Below are 9,610 nucleotides of genomic sequence, written 5' to 3'. Positions count from 1 at the left end.
CGGATAGATCAACTAAAAATATCCCTTTGGATAGCGGTGCTATTTGTTCCTCTGATACCAAAAAGGTGATGATTTATTCCTGCATGCTTAAAAATTTTTGCCACAGTAAGTTAGACACACATGCTCACAAATTGAAAATCAGAATTATGGAATAATTAAAACAGGTTTTCCAAACATAGTGTGAGCCAATTTAAGAGGAGAAATTTGACAAAATCAAGCACATAGATATGGCTTCTCCTCCTGACACGGGAAAAAAAAAGGAGATTCCTACCCAGACTGAGGTCCCAAGGAAAGAACCAAGATTGCAGATCATGGCATACAGGGGCAGTTAACATCTTACTATTCTAGATAATTTTATAAATCTGAAGATTTGTTAAATTCCCTTCTACGGATGTACTCTGAACAAGTCACAAGAAGAACTGAATTCAACATCAAGATTCAGTCTCGGAGATTTCAAAAAATAGTAGGGAGCATCATCTGAGACAATTGGGCTTTCGAGAAGAATGACGTTTAAGCTACTGCTGTATATGTTTCTCAGTGGGGACAGGTTAATGAGAGCACAAATCTAGGTTCCTGGAGCCATTCAACTGGTAACAAGTGCCTCTGACATATAACATAACCAAGGAAACAATCAATCTAAACTTTAGATGATTTGGTAATACTAAAGTTCAGAAATAAATATCTCTAGAAATGGTGAAGCACGAACTGATTGATATTACACAGAAAATAGGACACACTGAGCAACACTGAGTAGAGTGACAAGAACATGGTATGCTGAAGAGATAAAATATGTTGTTCTGTCAGGTACTGAGTTTAAGGTCTGTTTACAAAATGCAGCAAAAGAGGGTTGGCTCCCTTTGAAGAATTCCATGCACATCAGAGGATAATGGTAAATAGACACAAGATCAAAGATATATTTGAGTGAGATATGCTGTGTTTGAACCTATCTATAGTGAAAATGGCTCTCATAATATCACAGAAGCTAGGGGTCTGTAGAGAGACTGGCAGGGTGAAATTAAATACAGTTACTCATATTAAAATTAATATTAATAGTAAACACAGAGTGATCATTATTTCTATGTGTAGAAGTATGTTCTATGTGACATTTATCTCTGCATAATGTATGAGGAAATGTTGTATGTCCATATCACAAGTAAATAAATTGAGTATATTACAGGCTAGGTACTTTCAGAATTATAAAACTAGAATGTGTCAGAATGAAGATTTGAAGCAAGAAAATATGATTCACAGCCCATTTGATTAAGAAATAAATTATTCCCCATTTTAACCATATGTTGTTTAACAATAAGAGACTTGACAATACTATTAAGCATAGACTTTAAATTTTTTTTTCCACATAAAATCTGGTGAAAAATATGTTTTTAAATGAATCTACTCTAAACATAATTTTAGCTTTTTACCTTCACAAGATATGAGAAAGTTTAAAATGTTTTCATAATTCAAGATGACATATAAATTTACATGTTTACATTAAAACATGATAACTGGAATATATGTGTGAATAAATAGAGTAAGTTGGTAAGTTAAACTTCCTGTGTCTAACATGGGTTGTAAATTCTGATGAAAAAAACAATTGTGTTGAAATATGCATTTGAACAACAGTTTCCTATTATAAACACCATGTTAAATATAACCATCCATAGACCTAACTGTAAAACATTTGATTAGCACAGCTTTTTTTTTTTTTTTTTTTTGCTTTTTTTAAAGTAGTAAATGAAAAGGATTTAATTTTAGAATGATGAACTATGGCAAAGCTGCTTATTTGGTGTGTCATAAAGATAAGTGGTACATAAATATTCTTCAACTTTGTTCTATTTCTTTACAACAAACTGTAACGGCTGAACTAATGCTCTGCAATCTCAAAATTACATTTGTCACTTTTTTCCTTCAAGGGTGTCAAATTGAAAAACCTTTTGTGATTTATGATTGGGTGTTTCAATTACAATTAAAATCAAGACTACATTAAAGAACTTGATGCTGACGATGATCAATTTTCCTATGTTCTTACTCATCTCTCCCCTTCCCTCAAACTTTTTCAGCAAATGTGCTTGTTTGAAAGGGCCTTGTTTAAGTTTTAGTGTTATTATTTTGTCATCCCACTTATCCCTTAAACTTTAATCAACTGCTATTCCTCATACTTGTACCTTGTTACAAATTCTCCATTATGAATTACATAAATGTTTTGAGATCTTGCCCTGATTAGAATAATCATGCTTTCAAATATAGTATCAACAGGTTAAATACAAGCACCTCAAGTACAGAAAGATATAGAAAAACCTAGTCAACAAAAACTAACACATGAGAAAAACTAGAGCAGCACACGGTGTTTAGCAAACATCTCCTAATATACTTTGAAGAAAATAGATATTATGGTTCCTATATTTGTTGTCACTTCCATAGAGGCAGGGTTAATTAATTGGTCTTTAAATTGACCTAGTTAGATTTTAATGGCTAAGGACACTCTCCAAATGGACACCTTGTTTGTTTCCACTGAGATAGGACTGGGACTTTGGTTCTCCAACTAAGATGTTTCCTGTTTTATCAACCTAATTTGACATAAATAGCCAATTCTTAATTCAATGTATTATCCAATCTCTCCCCGATGATATTCATAATTTTGCAAACACTTTGACTTAATTAGATTATTCATTATCTTTGAACTTCACTCTACTTTGAGGCAAAAATATATGGGTTTAGAGTATATTATAGTAGCTGCTGGGTCAAATATCCCAATTTTAGCTTCTTTTCACATTTATAATATTAAATCTGTTACTTTCCAGAATATTTTGGAATATGTGGTTAAGATATGTTTAGAGTATGTCCACTGCTATTTACACTTTCCTTTGAATTTTGTTAAACATTGAATTACATTTTATCAAGTATAATTTTTTTGTTAAGATTGAATTGCTATTTCCTAGTGAGATTTGAAATTTGCTTTTTAAAAATATATTATTCAATCTGTGGCTTGACACATGCAATATTCATTTCAACCTACATCCCAGAATTAGTTTATTTTTGATATACAGAAAATTCCTCTCTAAAGCCATATGATTCCTATAACTTTTCAACACTGTAATTTGTAGGTTAAAAAAAAAACCTTCTTTATTATTGAATTCATTAATAAATCAGTTTTCCTGATGTATTTTAATGAAAATAATCAATTTTATTTAATAATTAAATATATTGAGTATGGAATAATCGACAACAATACCTTATCAGTTTGTAGTGTCTCTAGTAGGTGACACAAAGCCCCTCCCTTTAAATATTGATTTTTTTCTGAGGAGACCTGATAAGATTTTACATTAATTTTGAATAAGTGCTTTTTTTGTCCTTTTACTTTATTTTATATTTCCATTACAGTGATGAGTCCTGTAAGGAAACTAAAAACCATAAAGGGTTTCTAAAAGGGTTATAGTGAAGGAACAGAGGGACAGGTGGGGTGGAGAATCAGCCAATAGTTGAGTTGAGTTGCTTGTGGCTTTGAACTGTAGCTGGTAGACCAACAGGTGGATCTTGAAACTATAGAGTCTGGGCACAAACTGGTCCAGTACTTGGAGTTTACCCTGAAGGGCCCGTAAGGGAAATCGGTGCCCAAGTAGGCACTGTCCATGTGGTGGTGTCCCAATGACTTAGGTGTGTATACCTCCATGCACTTAGGCAGTAGAGCTTCATTGTGGCCTCACCTGAGATGTCCAAAAGGCTGATGGAAAGCATTGGCTGGTACTCACAGTACATATGGGGACAGTAGCTGCAGTCTCCCTGCTGGCACTTAACCAACATCTGGGCAATGCCATGGTGGATGAGATATAGCAAGCTGGATCTATCCATACAAGTGCCTGATCAAAAAGTTCACTCTGGTTGGGGTTGTCTTCCAGCTCTTCTTCATCAGATTCGAGGTCCAAGATCATGTCTAGAGTTTGTCCATAGTGAGGGACCTACTCATTGAGTCCAGTGAGACTGAATTTGCCCTGGATTTAGTCTTCACGTCAGAGAAGAGAAGAATTAATTTCCGTGAAGCCCACAGATCCATTATAAATAACTGTTTTTTCTTCTGTTTCAATAATTTATTGTGATCACTTATTTATTCTTCCATACTGATTTCCTGATGTTTTTTTTGTCTCTACAATTTTGTTTTCTTGAGTGATCTTAAAAATCTTTGAAAGTAAGGTTTTTAAATTTTCTTTTGCAAAGGATATAATGATTAAATTTTTCTACTTATTTTTAATCAATTTTTAAAAGCAATACATGAGATTGGCATTTTTAATTTTATATACTTTTAAGTGTTCATGAAGTATGATATCTGTAGAAGAGAGTGCCCATGTGAAAAGGGTTCAGCTCAGGGGATTGATTGATAATCAGAGAATATCTGTTTAGCTAGACTCTAATCAAAAACAGAAGAATGCTATCAACCTAAAATATTCTCATCCCAACCACTACTCCACTTAATCATTCTCCTGGCTTCTAAAACCATGATTACTATTGTTTTTTTTCTTGTACTTAATGTTAATGAAATTGCTGATTATGTATATTCCAATAATTGATTCTCATTGTGTAAATATTCTTCAATTTTATATCTTTTCCTGTGACTGAACATTTAAGTGAATAGTTCCTAGTTTGAGCTTACAAATAATGCTTTTATAAATATTCTAGTGTATGCCTTTTAGTGAATTTATGGATTTATTGCTATTGGGTTCAGGTATATACGTAGGAGTGGAATTAATGATATTTGGAAATGTGTATGTTCAGCTTTTGTAGACAATGCAAATAGTTCTCTAAACTGGCCTTATGCTTAAGTTTTGAAGTATATAGTTGTCATTGATATATATAAGAAATCTAAAAGCTCAGCTTTTATTTTTCTCTTTACACATTCAGAAAAGTATGTTTTAACTTAATAATATTTTATTTATTTTATCAGATTTTGTTATTACTAGTTTTAAAAGTTTACAAGAAAATGTGGCCTAAATCTCTATTATCAATGCATTTTCAGAATGTGTCATGATTTACTTTAAAATACCCAAAGTATGTTGGAAAATTAAGAGACAGAAAAGTAGACCATTTGATAACATAGATACATAGATCAGCCTACAGTTTAATAATTCAATTACTTCTATTAACTTTTTCTATTACTTTCTTGCTATATTTTTTTCTTCTTCCCATTATTGTTATATATTTTTTAACTTTTCTTTGTGCTTTTAATAATCATTTTTGAGATTCAGTAGTTCCAGGCTAATCATATCTCTATTTTAGAAAGCAATGTTTGTCAATATCAATTTACATTCTTTTATTCTTCATCACTTTTTAAATATTCTTTCTTATATATAACTATTTATGCTTAACTTTTTTTTGTCAAATATTTGGGTAATTTGGTTTTGACTGTCTCCATGTTTGTACATCTTTTGCCTTTTAACCTGAGACTTTAGACTTTGTCTTTTGATTCAGGAATTTAACCAAAAAAAGTGTTATTGCTTTAACATTTATAATTATACTGTTTCTTTTGTCTTATGACATCTACTGGGGCTGTAATTTTCAGATTATGTTTTTATTTCCTTAACATGTTTTCTTTTAATCCCATTGAAACCTATTTTTACTCTTATTATTACTTTTTCATTTCAGCCTGTTCTTTTCATATGATTAGTTATTGCTGTTTCATAGACATTACATATTTTGATAGGATTATGACAACAAAAGACTCTGAATTTTTTCCTAGACCGTTGATTCTTTTATTTACCACGTACGTACTGAGCTCTGACTATATGCCAAAAATGGTTCTAGGTCCCGGAGGTACAGATTTTTATCTTAACAAGACCAAAAAAAAAAAAAAAATTCCTGCACTTGAGGAACTTAAATTCTGGCTGGGGCATGGGGAGGCAATCAGTAAACAGTACTGAACATAAATGAGTAAATAACAATAGATTAAATATTGATAAATTCTGAAAAAATCTAACAAATCAAGGAGTTTTCAAAGTTCATTCGAAGTAGAGTGGTCAGGTATGGCCTCCATGAGAAATGAAATTGAAGGAGTAAGTCAGACAATTATGTGGGGAAAGTCATTTCCAGACAAAAGAAGTATCCTGTGAAAAGCTCTAAATCAGGACTAGTATAAAAATACATCTGCTCCTCTTTGGCAAAATGTTACTTTCACATGCATTTGCATCTTAATACTGTCAAAATATCATTTTTTTTAGTCTAATAGAGTCATTGTTCCAGTTACTACAAATGAGTGCAGAAGAGCATTATCTCCTCTTTGGATGAACTTAATCTCATAATTCATCAGAAAAATTTAAATTATATCATGAACTGAGATTTATTAATGTAAAACTTAAAAGAGCCAGTTAAAATAATTTAAAGTTGATTTTTTAATCATTTATTTAAAATCACTTTGCATGCTTCCAATTAATTTAGCAATTACCGCTCAAAAGAAGGGGCATTTAAGAAGCATTTGATCTTCAGAAAACCTTTGCTAAGTCATTATAAGCTTATAAGCTTTTAAAATCATTCTCCTTTGAAAAGTACGTATTCCTTTGTGTAATCCAACTTAAATTTTTTTATTCTGTGCAAAAGAATTTGCTTATTTTTTTGTCCAAAATAAATATTTCTAGGTGCACAATCATTTAACAGAAGACTGGAATTTGAAAGTATTAGGCAGAAAACTTAAACACTTGCTATTGCATTTAATTTTCCAAAACAACCATTGGGTTCATCAGTTTTCATGGAGACTGTCTTATCCTGACAAAAATTATTGAAACCAAACTAAAGATATATAAGCATTTCAATCATAAGGCCATGACTATGTGTGCTGATGCTGCAATGTTGTTGAACGATTCTCTATTCAAAGTACTTTTTTCCATATAATAGTTAAATCACTCAGGGACTCGCTAAAGAAGGGAAGTGAGCCGTGTACAGCTTTTACCTGATGGGGTCCCATTGGAGAGACTTCTTCAAGGTGGGAGGGAGTCTCAGCAAGTGTCATGTTACAGACCCTGCTTGCCAACTAGGTTGCTTTTCAAAATAAGAACATGAAACATATCCCACTGTCCTTGGACAGATATGGCATGTGAAAAACATCTTCATTTCTACGTCCAAGATACATTAGGGACATACTGCAGTGTAACCAAAGAGGAGATCAAGGAGGAGACTGTTCCTCTGAGGAAGGCTTGAGTTGTGTGCTGTTATCATTAATCAGTACAGTACTGGCTCATTTTGTACCCTGGAACTGTCAGGCTAATTTGTTTTATTAAAAATAAGACCCGAAGTTAAAAAAAAAAAAAAAAAAAAAAAGCTATTGTTAATTGTTCCAGTGAGTGTATGGGCTGAGTGGGGAGGGGGTGAACTGTGGTTCCTCAGGATAGAGCATCTTTCACAGCCACATGTGGAGAAAAGTGAGAGAGGACCTTCAAACCAAGGGTGTGGACAGAAAGTACTGATTCCAGAAATAAGCCATTTCATTAAGAATACCCAGATTGCTTCTTGTCTCTGGATTCCTCCATCTCATCTTTGTGACCCCTGTTTCTCTTTGCCTCAAGGCAAGCCTTTGCAAGTGGATTGTATTTAGTTTGAAGAGCTATAGTCTCCTCAGTCTGATAAGCCATCATAGATAGGCACTGAGTCTTGGGAATGCAATGACTGATAATCATCCCTTGTAGACCCTCAACTCTTACTTTGTGAATTTAAAATTTAAATTTATGTAAGGAGCTCAGTATGATCTGACACTCTGTTGAGCTTGTCGATGAGTTTAACTTTGCTGAAAGACACAGGAACATTCATTTAGGCCCCTGAGTTCAGAGTGTCAGGATGAATGTAGACACCGCTGGGCATCTGTAGCTCAGAATGACCCCCAGGCACCCAGTCCCTGTTCATGCACTTCCACAGATAGTTGTCCTGCACCACAAAGTCCAGGTGGAAAGAATACATGCCTTTGGGGTCCATGTATTTGGGGTCACCTTCAGCACTGGAAGCATCCTCCTATGATTCGTGGTGTCCATAATCTGATTGGTGAGCTTGCAGAAACGCAGCTGCATCTACCTTTTTCTAGGCCTATACTGGGGCTGCCTTTCTCCTTGCTGGCCTGCACCTGGAGCTCAGCTGGTGGTCCACTGTGTACTACAAGCTCTTCTCCAAATTCTGAATACCAGGGGAGCTTGTCTTCTTGCTCACTCTTCCTCACCCAAACCCAACTTGCTACCTGAGAGGCACCTTTAACTTCTTTGCAACTGCAAAGACCTGTAGTCACAGCCACAGACTTGAGAGCAGGATGAAGACAGGAATTTAGAAGGGAGGAGGAAGGGCAGAAAGGAAGAAGATAAAGGCTTTCTGCTTAAACTCCAGCAAGGTGTGACTAAAGTAAGTCTATTTTATTTTGTTTTATTTTATTTTGTTTTATTTTATTTTATTTTATTTTATTTTATTTTATATTTATTTTATTTTATTTATTATTTTATTTTTTTACTTTAATTCTAATACAGTGATTAGACATTTATGTAACTTATGATCACCTAATAAATTCAATATTCATCTGACACCATACATATTTATTACAGTACAACTGACTATATTCCCCATGATATACTCTACATCTCCATGACTACTTTGTAACTACCAATTCTTGATCCCTTTACATTTTTCATCCATCCCCCAAATCTCTCCTATCAGGCAACCATCAAAATGTTCTCCCTATTTAAGAGTTTCTGTTTTGTTTCTTCATTTATTTTGTTCTTCATTCCACAGATAAGTGAAATCATATGGCATCTATCTTTCTCTGTTTGACTTGCTCCTCTCAGCACAATATCCTCTAGGTCCATCTATCTTGCTGCAGGTGGCAAAATTCCATTCTTTTTTTTTGTTGTTGCTGATTAATATTCAATTTCATATATATACCATCTCTTTATACATTCCTCTATTGATGAACACCTCGGTTGCCTCCATATCTTGGCTATTGTAAATAATACTATTATTATAAATAATAATAATGAACATATGGATTCACAAGTCCCTTTAAAGTAGTATTTTGGGATTCTTTGATAAATACACAGAAGCAGAATTACTGGGTTTTCCTTCGTCTCGTGTTATAGCCTTTATTCTAAAGTCTATTTTGGCTGATATAAGTATTGCTACCCTAGCTTTTTATATTGTTTTGTTTTCATTTTCATGAAATATCTTTTTCATCCCATTACTTTGATTCTATGTGTGTCTTTCGATCTGAAGTGGGTGTCTTGTAAGCAACATATGTAAGGGTCTTGTTTCCTTATCCATTCAGCCACCCTATCTTTTGATTGGAGCACTTAATCCATTTACATTTAAAGTAATCGTAGCTAGACATGTAGTTGTTGACATTTTATCATTCATATTTTCCCTCCTCCTTTTTCTCCCCTTCCCCTCTCCCCTCACTCTCTCCCTCTCTCTTCCCTTTCCCCTCCTTCTTCTCTTCCTTCTTCTTCAAGAAGTCCTTCAGATATTTCTTGTAATACTGGTTTGGTGTTCATGAACTGCTTTAGCTTTTCATTGTCTGGGAAGCTCTTTATATGTCCTTCTAATAAAGTAAGTCTTTGTGGCATTAAATTGCTTTAAAGAAAATAAAAATTAGACTACTGAC

General features: G+C 33.6%; 1 pseudogene; it reads right to left on the bottom strand.

The window, feature by feature from the left end:
- Nucleotides 1–3,401: 3,401 nt before the first annotated feature.
- On the bottom strand, nt 3,402–7,610 carry LOC107506578 (annotated as a pseudogene).
- Nucleotides 7,611–9,610: the final 2,000 nt, after the last annotated feature.

The sequence above is a fragment of the Rousettus aegyptiacus genome, unplaced genomic scaffold (genome assembly GCF_014176215.1).
Source record: "Rousettus aegyptiacus isolate mRouAeg1 unplaced genomic scaffold, mRouAeg1.p scaffold_m13_p_8, whole genome shotgun sequence".
Classification (NCBI taxonomy): Eukaryota; Metazoa; Chordata; class Mammalia; order Chiroptera; family Pteropodidae; genus Rousettus; species Rousettus aegyptiacus.
The sequence above is the reverse complement of the archived record's forward strand: the minus strand, read 5'-3'. Positions and strand labels throughout refer to the sequence as shown.